The 25,088-nt window shown below is 42.0% G+C and overlaps 1 protein-coding gene across 5 annotated transcripts in view; it reads right to left on the reverse strand.

The window, feature by feature from the left end:
- Positions 1-25,088, reverse strand: part of SPIDR (scaffold protein involved in DNA repair) — a 318,470-nt gene that overhangs the window by 68,305 nt on the left and 225,077 nt on the right. The gene's annotated exons all lie outside the window — the stretch shown is intronic.

A 25,088-nucleotide genomic window follows, 5' to 3' on the forward strand; every position in this document is an offset into this window, starting at 1 on the left:
TGAAGGGAGTGCCCAGATTTGATTGACTGGGATTGCGTTATGTGGGAAATGAATGACAGCGCTGATTTTATTTGTGGAGATAAAATCGATTAATTGGTGTCAGGGGACAGAGCTGAACTTCAGAGAGGGGACTGAAGTTGTGGCAATGTACATAAACAGTCATGGCTTTAGGCAATTACGCTACTTTTTTTCCTGGGTGTGGTCCTTTGCTGTGTGTCAATGAATTATCAAGCCCTGATTTAAAGGGCTCTCTTAAAGGACAAACTCAAGATTTGACCCTGCTTCCTTTATCTTTCCTCATCCCCCCTGCACAGCGGTTGTTTGTTCTATAATTGCTTAGGTGTGTGTAGTGGTGGGTTTTTCCCTCTTCAAAAACAAATCTCCAACATTATTTCTTTAGTTCAAAGCACTGACCAGCATTTATGAGCAACCCTGAAATAACAAGTCTATTGAGCTTTTATTATAAAAAGAGATTTTATTTTTAAGCCTGTAAGGATTTGTTGAAGGTGGAGACAGTGACCTCTATGCTAAGCTTAACTGAATGGTGGTCTATGCTGAAAATTTACATCAGCATAGCTTCATCTCTCAGGGGTGTGAAAAAATCCACACCGAGAGACGTAGTTAAGCCGAGCTAACGCCCAGGGGAGACAGCGCTGGGTCGAAAGAAGAATCTTCCATTGACCTATCTACCTTCTCTCAGAGTGGATTAATATAGTGAAGGGAGAACCCCTCCGTCGCTGTAGTGATTGTGTACACATGAAGCTCTCCAGCTGTGCAGCTGTAGTGTTAAGTGTAGACATAGCCTGACACTCTCCCTTACAAAAAAAAAAAATCATATCAAAATGATTTTTAAAATCATGGTGCTTCTCTTGTCAGTATCTTTAAACTCTCGATATTTGTCTCTTGTATAGTTGTGTTAGCAGTCTGTCGCACTGTTAATATAACAATAGAAAATGAAGAATCATGTAATTGTACCAAGGAGGCAAAAATGTAAAAAATGACTGTGTTCTCAGAAATCAGCATCAGTTTGTTCAGCCATAAAGAATTATAGCTTGCTTCTAGCTTTAAATTACCTTAATGGTAATAATCATAAACATTTCTAATAGTATTTTAAACTGGTCTTGTGAGGTTTTTGAACATGGAACTGAATGTAGGGCTTCACCAGCCATGGTTGTAAAAAGTAATTTTTCAATTTGACATTAGCTTGTTTACTGACATGCGCATAGTCTGTGCTTGGATATTCAGTAAAGGGGATCAGTAATGATCCGAGAAAACATTATTACTAAAATATGTGAACTAATTAGTCATTTCACTTTTTATTGCTGGGTTTTTAAAACATAAATAAGTAACCTTTAATGGATGCAAATTTATTTAGATACATGTGATCATTTAGCATTCTGATGTATTATGTAATGTGCCCATCACTGTGGTATTTAGGCCTCATATGCACAATTTAAAAAGAGACAGTCATCAAAGAGGAGGATATACTGTAGACTCCATCATATCAGAAGATCTAGCTGCATTCTTAGGTGGGGTTGTACTCCCTTATTAGTTTCCTTGCAGAAGCACAGTAAGTTGCATACCGAGAATATTTCACATTTTTCTAATGTAGGAGATTTTCACATTTTAAAATATTTAATTTTGGCAACAATTTAAAAATAATCACCCTAGGAAACAATTCAAGCTTTTGGTATTAATTGAATTTCATGATCTCTGATACATCAAACTGGAAAGATTCAATTTCTCACATCATGCATCAGAAAGAAGCAACAACCAAGCTACAAAAGTTCTGGCACAAACAGAATTAAAAATAAATGCATATACACCTCTACCCCGATATAACGCGACCTGATATAACACAAATTCAGATATAACGCGGTAAAGCAGTGCTCTGGGGGGTGGGGAGGGCTGCGCATTCCGGCGGATCAAAGCAAGTTCGATATAACACAGTTTCACCTATAACATGGTAAGATTTTTTGGCTCCCGAGGACAGCATTATATCGGGGTAGAGGTGTATATACTGTTTACATCTTCAAAGTGTGGGGATTAAAGTGGACTTTTCTGTATTTGCCTGAAGTCTCAAGGACTGAAACAGATTGAGTAAGAAGACTGCCACTTTCAACCTCCTGATATGACTGCCCTCTGGGCGGCTAATGGTCTAGGTAAGGAAATATTGGGTTGCCTTGTTGGCACAAGTGTGCTACCACCACAGCCAGGACCTCTGTAAAGACTCTTGAGGCTGTCGATAAGCTAAAAGGAAGCACTCCATATTGGAAGTGCTCTAGGCCCCCAGTAAACAGCAGAAATCCCCTCTGAGCTGGGTGAATAGGGAAATAGGAGTCCTTCAAATAGAGAGTTACAAAGCAGTCACCTTTATTCAGGGAGGGGATTATAGCAGCCAGAGTAGTCATCCTGAATCATGAGTGGTGGATGAAGACACAGCCATTTTAGAACCAGGATGGGTCTCCAGTCCCCTTTCTTTTGGGAATTAGGGAATATTTGGAGTAAAAGCTTTTCCTCCTGCGTTGACAAGCAACGGGCTCTATTGCCCTTCAATGGATAAGGGAGTCCACCTCTTGTTTGAGGATCCTCTCAGGAAGGGGGGTTTTGGAGAAGGGGTAGACAGGAATTCGATCATATAGCCAACTGAAATGATGTCAAGATCCATTTGTCATAAGTGATATGTTGCCACATCAGAAGAAAATGGGCCTGGAGGCCATCGAAGGGGAGTGGGGAAACTGGTTGGGTGTGGGCTGGCTGATGGCTCTTGAGCATCCTGTCAAAATGCCTTCTTCTTCTTCTTCTTGCTCTGAAGCGGGGATGGTGGTGATGCAGTGTGTCTGGCATTTCCTTGCAGTCTCAAAGGCCCTCTGAAGATAGAAGGGCTGAGGCAGCTTACAAAATTTCCCTGGGTATATATTCCCAAGGACAGTGGCAGGAGAGTCCTTGAGGGAGTGAAGTGACTCATCAGTCTTTTCACTAAACAGGTTGTTAGAGTCCTGCGTGGATACAAATTTTGTATCTACATCTGATCTACGATCTGCAAAAATGATACCTGGATATCTGCAGATTTGCAGCGCTTTAGATATAAAATTTGGATCCGCATCCATCTGCGATCCGCAAAAATGGTCTGCAAATGTCCACATCCGATTTGCAGGTCTCTACTGATTGTTATCCTTAAAGAAGAGATCTTCAACTGTCACTTGGACCTCCCTGGGGAACCCCAATGACTGCAACCAAGAGGCCCACCTCATAACCAAGAAGACACCATGGAGCATAAAGCCACGTCCACTGCTTCAAGTGATGCCTGGAGGAATGATCTGGGATTGGAGGTCCACATTCTTGCAGTAGTGAAATGGCAAACTCTGAGAGCTTGTTGTAATTGATAAAGTTGTATTTTGACATGACTGCCCGGTATTTCACAATCTGGCATAGCAGGCTGGCTGATGAGAAATTATTTCTGACCAGGGTGGATAAAAATCAATGATTAAAAAAAAAAAAAATTTAAAAATCGGTTCTTTTTTAATTTAAATCGGATTTTTTTATAATTTTTTTCCTCAAAAAGCATTTTATCACAAAATAGTTTTAATTAAGATATATTATAGCTCAAAGATATCTCATCATGGAATAGGGATTATAATTACTAATTTTATAGTATGAGAATATATTCATGTAAAATATAACAAATATGTTATATTTTACATGACTAATATATTCCAGCAAAATCATGGAGCAGGTCCTCAAGGAATCCATTTTGAAGCACTTGGAGGAGAAGGTGGTGATCAGGAACAATCAACATGGATTCACCAAGGGCAAATCATGCCTAACCAATCTGAATGCCTTCTATGATGAGATAACTGGCTCTGTGGATATGGGGAAAGCAGTGGATGTGATATATCTTGACTTTAGCAAAGCTTTTGATATGGTCTCCCACAATATTCTTACCAGCAAGTTAAGGAAGTATGGATTGGATGAATGGACTAGGAGGTGGATAGAAAGCTGGCTAGACTGTCAGGCCCAATGGGCAGCTGGTATCAAGTGCAGTGCCCCAGGGGTTGGTCCTGGGGCCAGTTTTGTTCAACATCTTTATTAATGATCTGGATGATGGGATGAATTGCACCCTCAGCAAATTCGCAGATGACACTAAGCTGGGGGGGAGAGGTAGATATGCTGGAGGGTAGGGATAGGGTCCAGAGTGACCTAGATAAATTGGAGGATTGGGCCAAAAGAAATCTGATGAGGTTCAACAAGGACAAGTGCAGAGTCCTGCACTTAGGAAGGAAGAAACCCATCCTCCGCTACAGGCTGGGGACTGATTGGCTACGAAGTAGTTCTGCAGAAAAGGAACTGGGGATTACAGTGGACAAGAAGCTGGATATGAGTCAACAGTGTGCCCTTGTTGCCAAGAAGGCTAACGGCATATTGGGCTGCATTAGTAGGAGCACTGCCAGCAGATCGAGGGAAGTGATTATTCCCCTCTATTCGGCACTGGTGAGGCCACACCTGGAGTACTGGAATCTCCTTCTTTAGAGGTTTTTAAGGTCAGGCTTGACAAAGCCCTGGCTGGGATGATTTAGTTGGGGATTGGTCCTGCTTTGAGCAGGGGGTTGGACTAGATGACCTCCTGAGGTCTCTTCTAACCATTCTATGATTGTGTCCAGTTTTGGTCCCCCCACTACAGAAGAGATGTGGACAAATTGGAGAGAGTCCAGCGGACGGTAACAAAAATGATTAGCGGGCTGAGGCACATGACTTACAAGGAGAGGAACTAAGGGAACTGGGGTTATTTAGTTTGCAGAAGAGTGAGGGGGTATTCAATAGCAGCCTTCAACTACCTGAAGGGGGGTTCCAAAGACGATGGAGCTAGGCTGTTCTCAGTGGTGGCAGATGACAGAACAAGAAGCAATGATCTCAAGTTGCAGTGGGGGAGGTCTAGGTTGGATATTAGGAAACACTATTTCACTAGGAGCGTGGTGAAGCGCTGGAATGGGTTACTTAGGGAAGTGGTGGAATCTCCATCCTGGCTTGACAAAGCCCTGCTTGACAAAGCCCTGGCTGGGATGATTTAGTTGATGTTGGTCCTGCTTTGAGCAGGGGATTGGAATAGATGACCTCCTGAGGTCTCTTCCAGCCCAAATATTCTATGATTCTACGAGTGTTTAAGAAAAGTTTTGCAAATGAGTTACAATAGTTCATGGTTTAGGGACCCAATCTGATGGGGTTCCACAGGCTTCTGTATAGATTATTAGGTTAATATTTCTATCTACCCAATGGGACTCAGTGCTCAGTCTAGAAGATACCATCAGGGATGCTTAGTTTTGAAGTTCTCAAACTGTAGATTTGTGTTTCCAGAGATAACATGCTTGTTAACAGCAAAAATGTTTTAAATACATAAATAATACTTAGAGGTGAGAAATAACAGACCTCAACTCTATTGTCCCGCTGCAAATTTGTGTATACAGAGTCAATCCCTTACCTCTCTCTAAAAGTGCAAAGTTTCAAAAAGTTCAATGAATAGAAGATTGTTGGGGGCGGAATAGATCTGGACAAGAAGAAGAAGTCTGGAGATAAATGTGAAAAGCGAGGGACATATGCTTGTTTTGTTAAAATATTATATGTTTGCTGTTGAAGAAAAATATCCAGAATACTTAACTTTGTTGTTTTAGTTAAATAAAACAATTTAAATGTCTGTCTGGTGATGTTCTCCTCCCAATACAGCATGGCAAGAAAATCCTCCAAATATTAATGATTAACCTGTTGAATTGAAGGTAGTTCACCTTCCAATGACTTCATAAATATCTGCTTCAATTACCTTTGGTAAATGAAATAACCAAACAATCAATCATTTTCTGATACAGCTGTAAAACTAATCTGAAAAGTTTTCAAAATAAATCACTGTTTAAAAATGTATAGTGTGTACCTTCTAAAAATGAAACCTACATCTATCTCTGAGTTGTGAAGAATATGTATTAAGGTTATAACAACCAACAAGAATGCACTTTTATGTAGAAAACCATGATTAAATCAAGTCTTCCTGACCAGTGATTTAAATCATGATTTAAATCAAATCCACCCTGTTTCTGACGAAGAGATCTAGTCTATTGGCTTCTTTGTTCCACGGAGTGGACCTAGGCTGGTGGAGCCTGTTTTGCTTCATGACCACCTGGAAGATGAGAGAGTACAGGTTAGGGTGGGAGAACAAGTATTCTACCCACTTGGAGGGCACAAAGTACTCCTTCTCAGCCTTCTTCAGGGTCAGGGCATGGGGGTGCCACATAGATTTAGCAGGCTCCAATACAGCCTCACTGGTGGGGAGCATCACCTTGGAAAGAACCATAGAATTGAGCATGTCCAGAAGTTTATGGATGGAATCCTGAACCTCCTCCAGTGCGATCTGGAGGGTTTCTGCGAAGCTCCAAGGAAGTCCTGGTATTGGCTATAATCATCCTGGGGCTGGTGCCACTGCCTCGTCTGGAGGTAAAGGAAATGCTGTCGGCAGCTCTATCAGTATTGGCTGTTCCAGCTCAGTGGCATGCTCTGAGAAGGACTGAGGCTCTTCTCTTGGCAGCATTCTCTGTGGAACGTAGTGCCCAGGGTCCTCGTAGTCTGGGGCCTGAAAGTACAGATCCCGTGGACCCCAGTATGGCCAGCAGCTAAGTTCATAAGGGTATGGAAGCTGGCCCCGGAGGTGTTACTCTGGGTTCCTAGACCCACAGTACCGGTCACAGGGATGCAGAAGCCTCTGGTAGGCTCTGGAAGCCCTGTCCAGGCTAACCTCTCATGCTTGTGCTGTCAGGGGAATTACTGGTACCATCTCCTGTTCGTCCAAGGAGTTCTATAGGCGGATTTGACTGCACTGTGTCTTGTAGCAGCAGAGCCGGACGCATACAATGGAAAATAGTGCTTAAATGGTGTTGGAGCGTCCATGTCACAGCTAATACTTGAGACCAGTGCATGTGAGATGATGGTGGCTTTCGAGAGAACCCGTTCTTCAACTGTCTGAAAGGATCAGTGACTCAAGATCAGTGTAAATCAGGGATCGGCAACCTTTGGCATGCAGCCTGCCAGGGTAAGCCCCCTGGCAGGCCGGGCCAGTTTGTTTGCCTGCCGCGTCCGCAGGTTCGGCCGATCACAGCTCCCACTGGCTGCGGTTCGCTGCTCCAGGCCAATGGGGGATGCATGAAGTGGCGGGGGCCGAGGGATGTGCTGGCCACCACTTCCCGCAGCCCGCACTGGCCTGAAACAGCGAACCATGGCCAGTGGGAGCTGCGATTGGCCGAACCTGCGGAGGTGGCAGGTAAACAAACCGGCCCGGCCTGCCAGGGAGCTTACCCTGGCGGGCCGCATGTCAAAGGTTGCCGATCCCTGGTGTAAATCATCAGGTCCTCAACAGGAGTGTAACAAGCTGGCTGGAGTTTTTGATATAGGCTGGTCCGACAGTGCAAGCTTGGATGCAGCATGGTACTGCCATGTGGAAGGCGAATGTTCCTTCCTATCCTTCCTTGGTGTAAGGGACTGGTCCCATCTCCTTCATGGACAGTTTTGGAGCGTTGGATGCTTCCGATACCGTCGGTCGCAGTCCATATCCCCTATGAGCTCCAGATGCACCCATTCTTGAATTGCACCCATTCTGCAGATTTTCACTCAGTACTGAGGGGAGAGGATAGGCAGTCCTCTTCTTAAAGGGCTTGTGTAGCTATTTGTCTCTCTTTTACCCTCCTCATGTCTCTATTTGAATTTAATGGAGGATTCTGAGCTGGAAAGCATCAGTTCATCAGCAGGGTTTCTGCTCTGAGCCTTCAGCAATGCAGCATAGGCTGCTTCCACTTGGCTACAGTTCTAACTACATTAGCTGGCAGCAGGAGAAGACTGTTGTCCCAGAGGGGCTGGTGGTGGACAGTTGGGTCCAGGAGATCATTGTAGGAGTCCAACTTCAGCCCCAGCCTCTCTCTCCCTTTCCCCCCCAGGACTTGGGTAGCTCCTGCCCTATGTAGTGCTCCCAGAGAGAGAGATGGCTGCTAGGGCTCACATGCAGGATCTGGGGGTAAGGTGGGAGATCCTGGTCCAGCTCTCTCTCATGTCCTGGGAGTCAGAGGAGCTCCTGACCTATGTGGTGCCCCCACAGGGGTGATATGCTTGGTCTGAAAAGCGGAAGCCCAGCCAGACTCTCCCATTCCCTCCTGGCAGCTTCCAGGTATTCCCTGCACAGTGGCAGCTACTGCTGCAGCCAAAGAAAACAAGGCACTTTCTACCTTGAGGGCATTCCCCCTGCCGAATATCAAAGGTCTGGAGGTTCTCAAATAAAAGGTCACAAGAATCCTTTATAATGGAAAATGTTAGACTGCCTAAGTAGAGGAGTTGCTACCAACTCCCTGTACAATACACATACACTCACAAATTTGTTGTTACAATCTACATTAGCCTTTGCAGAGTTACCACACAATCTCACTGATGTAACTCTTTCTTGTCCAGCCTCCTCCTACCTACTATTTTGTAACTTCCTTCATTGCATCATGTTTAAAAATCAGACTTTTTGAGGAAGGGACCATATTTTATTTGTACTGTGAGATGCCAACTTCACTCCTGAATGCTCTAAAATAATGCTGATGAACAAGAAGTGGGCTGTAGCCCATGAAAGCTTATGTTCTAATAAATTTGTTAGTCTCTAAGGTGCCACAAGTACTCCTGTTCTTTTCTCAAGTAGAAATCAGGCATATTAGGGCACGTCTTCACTAGCAATGTTAAAGTGCTGCCGCGGCAGCGCTTTAACGTGGCTGTGTAGTCGCGGCACCAGCTCTAGGAGAGAGCTCTCCCAGCGCTGTAAAAAAACACACCTCTGTGAGGGGAGTAGCTCCCAGCGCTGGTGCACTGTCTACACTGCCACTTTACAGCGCTGAAACTTGCAGCGCTCAGGGGTGTGTTTTTTCACACCCCTGAGTGAGAAAGTTGCAGAGCTGTAAAGTGGCAGTATAGATAAGGCCTTAGAAAAGAGAGTGGAGGTAACTGAGTGGGGAAGAGAGTTCCAACTGCTCTCTGCATTTAAGCACTGTCTACTGAACCAGTAAAAAAATAAAAGTGGCATCCTCTGCATTCTTAGGGTAATCACTTGCCTCAGAAAACTGAGAATGTGTCTACTTAACAAAATACAAATGTTTTGCCCTACTTTTCCACTTGGACAGCTGAAGCAGACACCAGGCAGTGACATTGACAGCAGGCTGGTTGAGCACATGTGCACCTAAAGAGCCAGCCCCACCAGGTTTGCTAACCCTTCCTTGAAGCTGCCCAGTGAAACCCTAGCTCTCACAACAGCTTGAGTCCTTCCCCAACTTGATTCCCAAACCCTCCTAGGTATATTTCCTTGACATACCACACCTATGCCACTGCAATGCCCTCCTCGTTTGCTAGCTGTCATAGTTGTATGCCGTGTTGCTGCAGCTGTGCTGGTCCCAGGATATCAGAGAGAAGTGGTGGGTAAAGTAATATTTTCTACTGCAGTGGCTCTCAACCTTCTTCTCAACTTGGGTCACATATAAAGCTTTAGCTTGGTTCAGAACACAGTTATGCGCTAACCTATCAACTAGCACAGTGTTGCAACCAGGATAGGGAAGATCCATAGTGTAACCAGGTACCTTGATATGGTTCTATTTGTAGTACGGAAGTGCAGATGGGCTCGAAGAGCCACCTTATTTCAGTAAAATCCCAGATGTGGAGATCTGAATGAAGTGGCTGTCAGCTGTAACTGTTCTAACTGAAAAACCCATAAGAAAAGCACCTTAAAGATCAAAGTCTCATGGTTCCAGCAGCTCAAGAGAGATGACAGACTCAGAGCACCAAATTCAGGTTCTAGATTTGATCAACATGTCCAATGGGAAGTCTAAATAGGGCCAATGCCTGGAGAAAACAGATTACTAGGGGTCAAGGCCTAACTCTGTTGTGTTAGACACTCTCTCTCTCTCTCAGATTTCACTGAAGCATGAATTCTGAGGACAGACTTGGTCTTTGCATAAATCAGTGCTGTGATCCACAAGTGATGGATCAAACAGAACTTGCACCAATTTCAAAAGAAAAAAAAACTTTTCCAAATCCAGTAATATGCTGCTGATGTCCCAGATCTTCTTGAGTGAGAACATCAACACCATTGGTGGAAAAAACATCTTTGCAGAAAGGTTTAACCTCTCATGCCACAGTGTCATCACTAGTATCTTTAGCTCATGAAGAAATGCCTCACAGCATGAGCACACACAGAACAACATGAGATCAAATTATGGAGGATTGGGACCAAGGGACATATATACAGAAGACTACGGTTCCATCAGAATAAAAAATTTTCCAAGGATTTAAGATATGGCTGCAAAAGAAAGGAAATGAAGCTCGAGATGAATGTGAACGAGGTCTATCAAAAATGTTCCTCCATTTTGGCACCCAGGATCAGCATAATAGTCTAAAATGTTCTAGCCCAACTTAAGTGGTTTGTGCTTGATCTAAGGGGTCTGTAAAATAGCATGGAGGATTACTATATCAACTCTCCTTTAGCCCAAGAACATAATCAAAAGGATTTTCTAGCCACCATATGGCTAGCCATTTTACAAACTGAGAGCCACAGCACAGGTGTTACAGGAGGTCAGATCATATGGGGCTATTCTGTAGGAAAATCTTTCTCAACTATACCTTCTGGGCACAGGCCGTATGTAAGGAACAAATACTGTTCACTTTCTTTTGGTAGGGTAACGGTCTTTAATGGGTGGAGGAAATTTATCCCAACAGATACCCCAATCTTCGGAGAGAACCAGATTTTTGCCTTAGTTACAGAAAGTATAGTTCAGCTTTGGGAATGGACAGTGTAAACTAGGCCACAGGCGCTGCCGAATAGCTTTTAATAAGGGCACTGTTGGGGGGGTGAAAAGGTATAGCATTATCAGACTTCTCTTCCACAGTGAAGTGTAGCTACTATGTGATGATGGCTGATGTAGTGAGCTGTATTCTGAGAAGACTGGGATGTTTTTGTACATATAAATAAACTATTACAGTGAACTTTCTGAGGCCCCCTTGACTCTGAAAACTCTATTTCTCACCACTAGCATCTGAGGCAATTCTTAGCACTGTAATGGAGGTGAGAGGAATGGCCCTTTCACCATAGGCTATGAGTATTCTCCCTTAAAAAAAACAAAAAAACAAAAAAACAACAACTTTCAGATTTCCTGTGAATGGAAGCAGAGTGACTGAGGGAGTGGTAGAACAGCAGCTATAGCCTGGAGAGCAGCGGTAGGCCTGCCTTTCTTAGGAGGGAGACGCTGGGGTGGGGGACACTCCTGGGATTAACTGTTAAAACAGCTAGGTTAGCTTGTAAAAGGGACTGTTAATTCCACATCTCCTGCAGAAATGGTAGGCAGAGCAGAAACAAAATTTCCTACTACTTCTTTGGGTTTCTGTGCTGTAATCTGGTTGAGAAGACTTGTCAGAGTTGCTGGGGGGGGGACCCTGAATTACAGTGGGGAGAGAGGTTGGGTTGACAGGATTGTCAGAGATCACCTCAGTTGTGTTCCAAGGACAGCATTTCTTACCCCCTTGGTTTCTCTCTCTCTCTCTCTCCCTTTAAGTAGCTTTCTGTCTAGTTCTCTTTCAGAGGAGTAAGGAAAAGTTAAAAAAAAAAAAAAAAAAAAAAAAAGAGAGAAACTGGAAAGGATAATTGAGTTGTTATCCAGAATCTTTGGTCTAATAGCCAGTCCCTTGAATCAATGCAAAGCAACTAGATCAGCAGTCCAGACTGACGTATTCAAGACTTGCAGGAATATGATATATCCCTAACTAATTTTAAATGCCAAATAGAAAATACTCTCTGCAGCTGCATACTAGATGAGCCTTATTTAAAATAATAACTAAGTACAGTGTTTATAAAAATGCAATTGAATTCTGTAAGTCTTGTGTTTTGCTTTGTTAAAGTTTTATACGAAGTCTTCTTGGATCCTGGAGAGCTCTAGTTCATTAAAGCGATGCATACTGTTCTAATATATATTCTATGACAGCACAAACAGTTTTCATGTAAACACAGCCATGAACACCATGAGTAACAACTCTGTTTCCATCAGAAGCCCTTTTTCCTGCGTAAGAAGTCTGCACGCTAATAAATGTCCCATGCTAATGTTAACCAGATACAGCTGGCTCATAGCTATAAAAAGCATTAATGAAAACATAAATACTAACGTCTCCGCCCTCCTGAGCCAGTACGTCAAGGCTGCGCAAAAGCATCACTTTCCAAATGCTCTGTGTGAATGAACTCGCTGCTCTGAACCAGCTTGGGCTGGTTCTCTGAAGTTTGTTTACTGAACAGCGTGTGCAGAGAGGCAGGCTGATCATGGGGGATGGAGGGGGAGAGAGAAATCACATGATCAGCTGGCTCCGGCTGCCAGTTTTACTGACAGCCTTGAATGATGTGGTTTTCAATAACAAATAGAATAAGGGGGAGAGTAGTGTTTATAAACAAAAAATATTGAGCTATAAACAAAATGTGACCATCTTTACCTATGTTGAATACTATATGATATTCTGACATTTATCAATTTTAGCATATGCTTTACTATGCAATAAAATGTCTAGATTCAGTGCATACAATGATATACTGCAAGATTAAAGAGAAGGGACCCCAATATAGGTTTACCTCTTTGCTCTCTCTTTGCTTTTTTTAAATAACAGCACTTATTTTTTTTATTGTGCTAACATTATTTTATTGAGCTTTATCATTTAAAAAATTAGAAAAAGGAACAGATACAAATTTAGCATGTACGTACATGGAAAATAAAACCACATCTGTATTTCTATTTAATGCGAAAAAGGTGCAACATTCATGCAACATTAAGGTTGCAAATCTAGACATAATTAAGTCAGGAAATTAAAATGTTATGGTAGCAATGGTAACAAGAAATTAAAATATTGCTGGTAGCAATGGTAACAAGCACACTGCATACATGTAAGTATTCTTGATTATTATTTTGGCTGCAAACTGTTTATAGTATGTGTAATTATATTCAATTTAAAGTAAGCTAATGTTGGTGTGAGAACTGTTACCGTATCATTGCCGAACTCATGTGTGTTTCAGTGTGTATTGCTAGATTGTGACAAGCCCTCCATTAGCATGCAAGGAGGGAGACTTACCTGCTGTGCCAGCCACCCTTTCAAAGGGTGTAGCAGGAACCAATTCAATCTGAATTCCCACAATTCTTCCAAAAGCAATTGTGTCTGCCCCCAAGAGCTCCTACTGGGTAAGGCAACACCTACGCCCCTTTACACGGTTTACCCTTAAAGTTACATTAACATATATTTTGATTTCAATTTCCTTGTTTATTTCAAAGATATAAAAAAAATGAACAGCATTGCCAGATCTTGCAATTTCACCATGAGTTTCAAGATATTTGATATACTGTATTTCTTAAAGCCTCAGCTTCTGAAGTCATATGAATACGCGAGAAGCTCAGCTTTCAAGTTTTGTTTAAAAGTAATCTTCTATCCACAAGGTTGCAGAGAAAAGTTTGAGAATGTGACCCAAGATTCAAAATCCAGAAAGTAAATAAAAGGAATCCAAAATATAGTCTTATTTTAAAATATCTCATTTTTAAAGCAAATCTTTGGCTCTTGGTTTTTTGAGCACATGGGGCTAACTATACTGAAACAGCCTTGCAGAAAACCATCACAAACAGCAGCAGCAAATGTGTCAGTTCATCCGCTTTATTCCCATCAAGATGTAACTTCAGAGGCTAGTTGGGACTCTCAAGTTGGGACACTGGACAAGGGCAGTTGTTTTTTTAAAAATGTTCGTTAGGGTTGGCAAGAGTTTTCAAACATGACTGTCCTTGTCCACGCTAAGGACTATAGTCATACCATTTAACATTATGTTTGTTAACATGTTTTCTAACAATGTATTTTCTCTTAGAGAAGCCCTAACACTATTCTATATCTAAGGGCTTGACCACAGGAAGTCTTAGGGTCTGAATGTACAGTGCACTAGCGTGCTTTACGCTAAATTGCCATATGGACCCTGCTACTACAAAGTTCCATAAAAAAGAGCAGTAGGTCAAAGCAGATGGGGTGCATCTGACAAAGAAGGGGAAGAGCATCTTCACGCACTGACTTGCCACTTTAGTGAGAAGGGCTTTAAACGGGGCAGGTGACAAAAGCCCACAGGCAAGTATATAAAAAAAGGTGACCTTAACAGAGATATTGGAGGGGACATGGACAATTAGAATAGGGTCATAGGAGCAACAAGAAGGAAATCAGTGGAGGAAATCTGCCCACCATCTTAGAAGTCTATGCACAGATGAAAGGAGAATGGAAGTATTAGTACATGAGTTCAATAATGACTTAATTGGCATTACATACACTTGGTGGAACAAGTCTCGTGACTGGAATATTGGTATAGCTTGTTCAGGAAGGACAGGCAGGGTAAAAAGGGAGGAGATGTTTCATTATATATCAAGAATGCATACACTTGTTCTGAGGCTCAGAAGGAGATGGGATGCAGACCAGCTGAAAGTCCCAGGGAAAACATAAAAGGGGTAAAAAATAGGGGTGTCATCATGATAGGGTTCTATTATAGACCACCACATCAGAAAGAGGATGTGAATGACAAGTAACACAAATACCCAAAACACAAGACCTAGTAGTAATGGGGGAGTTTAGCTTCCCAGGTATCTGTTGGAAAAATAATACAGCAAAACATAAAATTTCCAAGAAGTTCTTGGAATGGATTCGAGACAACTTTTTGTTCCAGAAAATGGAAGCAATAACCAGGGGGATAGTCATTTTAGACTTGATTCTAACCAACAGGGAGGAATTGGTAGTGAATCTGAAGGAAAAAGGCAATTTGGGTGATCGTGATCATGAAATGATAGATTTCATGATTCTATGGAAAGGAAAGAATGAAAGAAGCAGACTAAGAATAATGGGCTTTTAAAAAAATCAGACTTTAACAAACTCAGAAAACTGACAGATAAGGTGTCATGTGAAGAAAATCTAAGGGGAAAAGGAGTACAGGAGAGAGGGCAGTTTCTCAAGAAAACAATATTAAAGGCACAACTGCCAGCTATCCCAGTGCGAAGGAAAGAGAGGAAGAATAGTAATAGGTCAACATGGTTCTATTAGGAGCTCTTTAAAATGACCTGAAAATCAAAAAGGAATCCTACAAAAAGTGGAAACATGGACAAACTGCTAAGGAGGAGTATAAAAGAATAGAACATGCATGCAGGAACAAAACCAGAAAGGCTAAGGGACAAAATGAGTTACATCTAGCAAGGAACATAAAAGGCAATAAGAAGAGATTCTTTAAATTCATTAGAAGCACGAGCAAGATGGAAGGAAGGAAAGTGTACATCCCTTATTATCAGGGAAGGCGAGCTAATAACAGGTGACATCAAGAAAGCTGAAGTGTTTAATGCCTATTTTTGCTTGAATAAAGACTGGGAGTGGATAGGTCATTACACAAAGTAAAACCTATTTCCCCATGCAAATTTTTTCCCCTATTGTTACTCATACCTTCTTGTCAACTGTTGGAAATGGGCCATCCTGATTAACACTACAAACGTGTTTTTTTTCTCCTGCTGATAATACCCCGCCTTAACTGATTACTCTCATTATAGTTAGTATGGCAACACCCATTTTTTCATGTTCTCTGTGTGTGTGTGTGTGTATATATATATCTTCCTACTGTATTTTCCACTGCATGCATTTGATGAAGTGGGTTTTAACCCACGAAAGCTTATGCTCAAATAAATTTGTTAGTCTCTAAGGTGCCACAAGTACTCCTCGTTATTTTTCTTCAGTCATCACTAAAAAGATTCATGGCATTCAGATATTCAACACATTTAATATTAACAACAAGGGGGAAGGAATGCAAGCCAAAATAGGGAAAAAACAAGAATATTTAAATAAATTAGGTGTATTCAAGTCAGCAGGGCCTGATGAAATTCATCCTAGGGTACTTAAGGAACTAGCTAAGGAATCTCAGAACTGTTAGCAATGATCTTTGAGAATTCCTGAGGGATGTGTGAGATCCCAGAAGACTGGAGAAAGGCAAATGAAATACCTATCTTTAAAAAGTGGAACAGAGGAGACCCGTGGAGCTATAGACTGGTCAGCCTAGCTTCAATACCTAGAAAGATACTGCAACAAATTTTTAAACAATCAATTTATAAGCACCTGGAGCACAATAAGGTTACAAGGAATAGCCAGCATGGATTTGTCAAAAACAAATCATGCCAAACCAACCTAATTTCCTTCTTTGATGGGGTTTCTGGCCTACTGTATATGGAGAAAGCAGTTTAATCTGCAGTAAGAGATATTTAGGCTAGATATTAGGAAAATCTTTCTAATTATAAGGGTAGTTAAGCTCTGGAATAGGCTTCCAAGGGAGGTTGTGGAATCCCCATATTTGGAAGTTTTAAAAAACAGATTTGACAAACATCTGTCAGGGATAGTCCAGGTTTACTTGGTCCTGATACAGTGCAGGAGGCTGGACTTGCCTTCTCAAGCTCCCTTCCAGTCCTACAGTTCTATGATTCTATGAAAGCACACTAGGGAACTTTTAGTATGAGTTACCAGGGGCCATTTGACCAGTTAGCACATGGCAGGCTAATCAGCTGTACATTTACACCCCAGCTTGCCACATACTAAGTTTCCATGTGGACAAGCCCTAAGCAATAAACATTCAATAGCAGTCTGACTCAGGGTAGTTTTTAAAAGCACAGAGTTAAGTTCTGCACTCAGTTACATGAATACAACCCCGCTCACATCAACATTTACATATGTGTAGCTGACCAATTAAATTGACCCACTACAGTTATCCTATCCATCTCTTCCCCACCAAAATGTTTTTCCATCTCTTTTGCTATCACTCTTCCCAACCACCTCCCCGCACTCTGAGGCACAGTTTGATTCCCCTCTCATTTACATTGGGTTTTTTGTTTGTTTGTTTATTTTTAAGCAACCACAACACTCCACTGGCCTCAGTGAAGTTACTTGTTGTACACTGGTGTAAAAGAGATCAGAATCAGACCCACTGGTTTCCCTGATTTTGAGGGTGTTTACTTAAAAATTCTCTTTTCTCAAAATTTAACACTACCAACTGGGTCCCCCAGCCCTGGCAGCTGGTCTCCTATTGCTGATATATTTAGACATTTAGTACTGAGCATGACTGCTGCAAGCAGCCTTTGTTAGTTCAGCCACTGCAAGCAAACCTGTATTTAGTATTAAATAGAAGTCCAGTGAAAAATGGAAATGACTTTTGCCAAGAAATGAGGTCCTGAATTCTTTAGTTAACAAGCTCTTATATTTTGTATTTAGGTTATTCTAAGGTGGTTGATTAACCTGTGGTGCCATATATAAGAGATGATATAAAAGTATTTTTGTTCCTAATGACCATATTCACATCCTGGCACTTTTTCCCCCTCATGTTGGATGGAGTGTTTAAAAATCTGGGTATCTGTTTGGGGATAGGGAAAAAGCCTCACAACATGAGCATTGATCTAAAAAAGCAAAAACATCTGCTACAGTCATGAGTGAATCATATCTGAATTCAGTCGGGAACCCTGGTGTTGATAAGTGCCCTGTTCACTCACAAAAATACTCCAGTGCAGGAACTACATGGATTCAAGGGACATTAATGGACAGACACACAAAAAATGAAAGCGTCTGATGAAGTGGGCATTCACCCACGAAAGCTTATGCTCCAATACTTCTGTTAGTCTTAAAGGTGCCACTGGACCCTCTGTTGCTTTTTAAAAAATGAAAGGTACACCACACTACATAGTATTAATTCATTCCTAGTTCACCCTATTGGACTGTGAAGAAATCTATAGGTCTAATAAATTCTGGAGTAAGCACTGAGATAGTAAAGTCTTTTGACTATATTAAGACCCAATCATACAGAACCAAAATGTCAAAAGTCCTGTCATTATGCAATAGAAAAATCTTTAATTAAGAGGAACCAAGCCCACTCCACTTACATTCTGTATAGGTTGATGACATCACTCTGGCAGTTTAAAAGAAAAATCGCTCTGAATTATTTGCATTCAATCTTAACCTCAAGTGCTTCTAATATAGGTCATCCAGAGAAGCTTGTACTGCAGCCAAATTTAGGCCTCAAATCAAACATCTAAAACTCAGAGTTATAAAAACATTTAAAATCTTTGTCAGAGAAGTGCAAATCACTTCCTTTTTCTTGCCACAGAAGTAAGTAACAACAGCAGCAAATAATCCCTTTTAGCCCCTATACAAGTATACATATATTACAAAGTTTGTTAAATAGTAAATTCATATTTATTTACTTCAGTAGTTTTCCCACACATAACTTACATCATTTTGAGGTATGTGCTCGTCTATACACAAACAAAGCTGCAATTATGATTCTATTCGGGTGGGGGAAAAGGAGTTAAGACACTGACTGAAATGAGTTTGGTTCATATCGGGGGGAGGGATAGCTCCGTGGTTTGAGCATTGGCCCGCTAAACCCAGGGTTGTGAGTTCAATCCTTGAGGGGGTCACTTAGGGATCTGGGCCAAAATCAGTACTTGGTCCTGCTAGTGAAGGCAAGGGGCTGGACTTAATGACCTTTCAAGGTCCCTTCCAGTTCTAGGAGACAGGATATCTCCATATTGGATATCTGGCCACACCATTAAACAATGACACAGTTAGGGAAGGCTGGAAGTTTCTGTCCAGGAGAAACACAGATGTAGAACAGCAGGAATGATAACAAATCAGGACTGAAGTGAACTGATAGAGGTAGAGAGGAAATCTTAATTATCATTAAAATCACATATTACAGCCTGGTATTCCCCCATAGTGCATAAGAAAGGAAGTAAGATAAGAACTAAGATGGACCTTATGAAGGACCATTCTTTTCTATTCTTATATCTTCTCAATGCTCCTTATCTTTTACACCAATTTATTAGTGCATACTGTACAGGATATCCCACCCTTCAGAAGCTGAAAAATCTGAGGGTCTATATTATTATTTAGATTGTAAATAGCCCTGCACACGATAGCACTAACACATAAGAAGACACAATGTTTAGAATCTAAAGGCCCTCTTTCCACTCAAAAGTATTCCCAATGATATGAAGGATACTATTCAATATGATGAAAATTGGTGGTTGGAACTAAGTTAGACAAATATATAAGTAAATCAGCACAATGTGGCAGAGGAAGGGGAAGTGGAAAGAGTGGGGTGACAGTACAAATATCGAGTTATACACGGGTGGGATTTTGGTGGATGCACAAAAGAATGGGCATTTCAAATATGTCCACAAAAGTCCTACTATGAATATGGATAAGTGTAAAGTCATTATAATCTGTAGCCTAAAATACGCTTATTCTTATTCAAACAATGAATATGAATTTTCTTCTTCACTGTAACATCAAAGGCTAAAGAGAGGAAAGTAGAATTGGATGTGTAAAGCCCTGCCATGTCAGACTCTCCAGTCTGGCCTGATTCTATCAAAACTCTCTGAATGTAGACTCTAATGAATGTTCCAAAATTTTTAACTCTGTCCCTAAAAAAATAAAATAAAATGAATTGAGTCCAATCAAGTAAGATTAAGAGGGCTAAAGCCATGTTCCTATTTTCTCTCCAATCTGTCTCTATTAGTTATTTTCAAATTATGGCTTCTCTGGGGCTGATGATGACTACTTTTAAAAGTTAATATAGGTGGTCTTCACTCAGGCAAGCGTCTCATTATAGATCAGGGGTAGGCAACCTATGGCACACGTGCCAAAAGCGGCACACAAGCTGATTTTCAGTGGCACCCACACTGCCTGGGTCCTGGCCTCCGGTCCAGGGGGAGGGCTCTGCATTTTAATTTAATTTTAAATTAAGCTTCTTAAACATTTAAAAAATCTTATTTACTTTACATACAACAATAGTTTAGTTATATATTATAGACTTATAGAAAAAGACCTTCTAAAAACGTTAAAATGTATTACTGGCACGCGAAACCTTAAATTAGAGTGAATAAATGAAGTCTCGGCACACCACTTCTGAAAGGTTGCTGATCCCTGTTATAGATCAACTTACAAAGACTTTTTTTCAGAACAGGCCTCTAATTTTGCACGTACAATTATTTGCACATGCAAATATTTGAATTTGCACATACAAACCGTGTTTACACAATTCAAACAAAAATATAATTGCATGTACAAATTCCAGGCAACATATTTGGGACCATTTAGAGTCTCACCCAACTATTAACTCTCTAGCGAGGTATTTATAATGCATTTATCACCACTGTATCTGAGATTCTTGCCTTCTGCACCATAGTAGAAGGATAACAAATTCCAGAGACACAAACTGGCTTTTATAAAAGTTTTGGAGAGCTGCTCCAGCATGACTAAAACACTGCCTCCAGGTCAGCCTCAAGTCATGTATTTGGGTGAGGGGTAGGGGTAAAAACACACATGGAAGATTTCTGCATTCAGCACCGTCAGCCACACAATTTCCAAAGACACAAAATTCAAGGGGAAGAGAGGTCAAAAACAAGGGGGAAAATTCCATACCTTTTACGTAGACCATCTTGGAATAATTCTTGACAAATAACAGATGCTGGAAAATTACTATCCCTAGTTTAAACTACAATCTGAGAACAGTGACTGCACATACCTTGATCTTTGCTCCAGGGCTGGAAAATTACCTTTGCAAGTTGCCCGCTTTCTACTCCCTAAACTGGTTTTCTATCACTAGATAACACATGGGGAATAACAATACTACTTTTATATTTCTTCTGTATCAGGGGTTGGCAACCTTTGGGAAGTGGTGTGCCAAGTCTTCATTAATGTAAACGTTTCACGTGCCAGTAAAAGGTTTTGCGTGCCAGATCAGCAGCGCGGGGGGCAGACGGAACCCCAAGTCAGCCCGCTGCCAGTCTGGGATTCTGTCCACCGGCCCCTTCCAGCCGGGGTCCCGGCCACTGGCCCCGCTCAGCCCGCTGCCGGCCCGGGTTCCGTCCATCCAGGTCGGCAGCGGGCTGAGCGGGGCCGGCAGCCGGGACTCTGTCTGGCAAGGGGCCGGCGGCCGGAACCCCAGACCGGCAGTGGGCTGAGTTGCTCAGCCCGCTGCTGGTCTGGGGTTCCATAATCCAGGCCGGCAGTGGGCTGAGTGGGGCCAGCAGCCAGGATCCCAGCTGGCTGCAGCGTGCCACTAAAAATCAGCCCACGTGCCACCTTTGGCATGGATGCCGAAAGTTGCCGACCCCTGTTCTATATTCTTTCCAGAATCATTAGGTTTTTCATACTTGGTGCACAGACACAAAACTGGTGGGGGGTGGGGAGAAAAGGAGGGAAGAGGGGAGGGAGAAAAGACAGGGAGAATGAAGATGTTCATATAAAGTTTCCCGAACTTCAGGTTGTGATTCACTTTAGGCCTTGTCTACACTAGAAAATTAGGAGGCTTTTACTATGTTGGTGGTGTGAAAAATCCACACCCCGACCAGTGTTGTAAAGCTGACCTAAGGCCACATGTAGACAGCTCTAGGTCGAAGGAAGAATTCTTCTGTTGACTTAGCTGCTTTACCTACGCTGACAGGAGAACCCCTCCCATCGACATACGTAGTGTCTACACTGAAGTGCTACAGCAGTACAATTGTGCCGCTGTAACATTTTAAGCATAGGTAAGCCCTTAGTGTTGTATGCATTTCAGTGGGGGAGGAGGAAAGGACGGAGAAGGGAGTGATTACAATGTAGGTGGTAGTGAATACAGAATTGTGCATAATGGTAGTTCCATGAGAAACAGTGAGTGAGCTAGTAAACATGCATGTATATAATAATGTGAATACCACAGATTACTAGGAATTCTACTGTTTCTTGAACAAAGTAGTAATCTTCAGAGGGCCTTCTATCTGTGTACTTATAGGGCTGCCACCACTGTATGAAAAGCCAGACTAGGGCAAGGCGTTCGAGTTGATGTGCAAGTGGGACACCAGTAAACAATTCCTCCCCGGGGGCAGCTTCACCCGATTTGCTGACTGGAGGTTCATCCACAGGGCCCAGCTCAATTGCATCCCACTGAACAGAGCCGTCTGCCATGGGAATTGGGACAAGCGATGCAGGAAGTGCGGCTATGCCAGCGAGATGCTACCCCATGTCCTGTGTAGCTGCAAGCCCCATTCCAGAGCTTGGCAGCTGTGACACAATGCCATCCAAGATTGCCTGGCCAGAGCCATCGGCCCACCCGTGGGGAAGGTGGCTGTAAACTCCGCCATCCCTGGAACTGACAGACAACTGCAACTGCACATCATCACCACCAATGTGAACTGGAAGAAGATCTTCATGGTGGACATCACAGTGCCATTTGAGAACAGGACTCCGGCCTTCCACAATGTCTGAGCTCAAAAGGTAGAGAAATATGCCCCTCTGGACGAAACCTTGAGAACTAAGGTCCAGACACACAGGCCCAGACACACGCACTGATTGTCGGAGCTTTAGGCGCATGGGACCCCAGTAACGAGCGAGTGCTGAGAGAATGCGAAATCGGTCAATGCTATGCTCGGCTGATGCAGCAACTCGTGGTGTTGGAGGCCACCAGGTGGTCAAGAGACATCTACATAGAACACATCACTGGACATCGGCAATACCAGCAGGGATGAGCTGGAGTGCCGATGAGAAGCACAGTCAGGAAAGTAACAAATACTTTCCTCATGGATTGTATTTTCTAAATGGACAACCAACCTAATTCTCAATTACTGAGGGACAATCTCCACTCATTGATATATTTTGCTTTCCACAACCAAATCTCCTTACAACTTTTCATGAGTGATGTACCCAAGTATTCGGATTCTAATATTTAAACTGTATTGTTAAATCTATTCACCTAAATTTGGGTTATTGCTGATTATGTACTGTATGTATCATATGACTTTTAAAAACTAACTTTGTATTTGTGGATAATCTAAGCACTATACCCAGATGTAGAGACACTTTTCCCAACCTATTTATTATATAATTATTTTTAACATTAGCTTTAATACAAATGTTAAATCTGAACACGCTGAAATGGAGTGTGATTCTTCTGAAGAATTAGTGAGTGACCAAAGGTTCCATCAGCCTCCCACCCCACACCCATCACCCTCCTGTCCCGTCCCCCGTCCCCACACACACACAGTTGGACAGCTAGTAATTGTCATTTCTGATAATTTCCTTGCCAGAAGGATCAGTATCCTTTACACGTGTGCTTTTTACTGACCACCACCCGCTTGTGACTTTTCTTGTACACCAGGTAGTCTACTACAGTTCTGACACAATATAGAGACAAAGACAACTTCTTAACAAATCATTCTATCATTAGTTGTTATACCCAGTGCTGGAATTAAAAAGAATGGCAAGTTTTTGTTCTTGTGCAACACATTTATTAGATAATACCTCTTTTACCCTCCGCTTCACAGTTTACCTAACATAGGCATAAGATTCTGTGTTTAGCATTGAAAAATAAACTGTAATGTAAAATTAACAATGTCTACACATAAGCCACTAGAGCAGCACAGCTACACCACTGCAGTTGCACTGCTTCAGTGTAGACACTACCTACACTGATGGGAGGGGTTCTCGCGTCAGGATGGGTACTCCACTTCCCCAAGAGGCAGTAGCTAGGTTGACAGGAGAATTCTCCCATTGACCTAGTGCTGTCTACACTAGGAAATTAGGCTGGTTTAACTGTGTCGCTTAGGATGTGGATTTTTCACACCTCTGAGCAACAGTTATACCAACTTAATTTCCTAGTATAGACCACGCCAGAGTGTTGTGGAGGAGTGGCACTGGAAGGAGTTGAAGTTCCATCGATCAAACTTTATAATCAGCACTTGGGAGGCAGCCTTTCAGGAATGAGTTTGGGGAGGGATGTATGGGGAATCGATGGCGCAAAATGTATTATAATTTAATGTCTCAGCCAGACAGTGAGATGCCAAAGCTGGACTCCCAAAAAGCAAACTGTCTCTTTCTTCTCGATTTCAAAACCCCATTGGTCAGTCAGTTGCTGTGATCAGGGTGATGCTTTCCTTGTAGAAGGGGCAAAGAATGGGGAGTGAGGGGGGAGTGAACAATCCTACTATGAAGGACACTAAGGCCTGGTTTACACTGAAAAATTAGATCAACCCAACTATGTTGCTCAGGGCTGTGAAAAATTTCATGCCCTGAGCACCACAGTTAGCTCAATCTAATCCCCAGCATAGACAAGGCTAGATTGGTGGAAGAATTCTTCCGTCGTCCTACCTATCGCCTCTCAGAGAGGGGATTTAATTACACTGACAGAAAAACCCCGTCCGTTGATGTAGGAAGCATCTGCATTACAGCATACAGTGGTAGATGCAGATACAGTAGATGCAGCATTGCAACTGTAATACTTGTAGTATATACATAACTCTACTCAGAGAAAGAAAGAAAAGCAGAAAGAAATTATTAGTCCTTGAACTGCAGTGGATATTTTCTCAAACTGCTTAGGGAACTATTAAAAGCCTTTCAAGTAGCAATTCGACAACTTTACAAGAATATTAAAAGCACATATCTTTGCTCACAAGAAGCAGCTGAAAAGAGGAAATCAAGGAAAATGTTCTAGTTTATGAATTGCAGTGAAGAGCCTTCAGTTACCTATTTCCTGTTTACTTCCCACTTGAAAAATTGTACCCCAGAAATCCAATGCAATTAAAAATCCATCATACGTTTTAGAACACACTGTTGAGAAATGTTTTGTTGAAAAAAATGACTGGAATGCTGTAAACAGAATAAAGTCGGCCACAAAAGAAAACGTTTTGACAGATGCTAACATCTGTGAGCATGGATCTTTAAATGACTCTCCTTTCCATCTCAGACCTTTTTCAGATTAAAAACCTACTAATTTAAAAAAGGCCTTTTATACCTCAAGATGAGATTTTCCTTAAGTTAGACACCATGACTTACCTAAACACCACCAGAGATGCTAGAAATGTTAACTGTAGCATTTGATCTATCATGCAACTGTGTTTGCTCTAAGACAAATTGGAATGAGAATGTCCTAAGACCGCAAGAGGGAAGAAGAAAGATGATCCTGATAGAGTTTACAAATCAGTTTCAGAGGACTGGCGCAG

The sequence above is a fragment of the Malaclemys terrapin genome, chromosome 2 (assembly GCF_027887155.1).
Source record: "Malaclemys terrapin pileata isolate rMalTer1 chromosome 2, rMalTer1.hap1, whole genome shotgun sequence".
NCBI lineage: Eukaryota > Metazoa > Chordata > Testudines > Emydidae > Malaclemys > Malaclemys terrapin.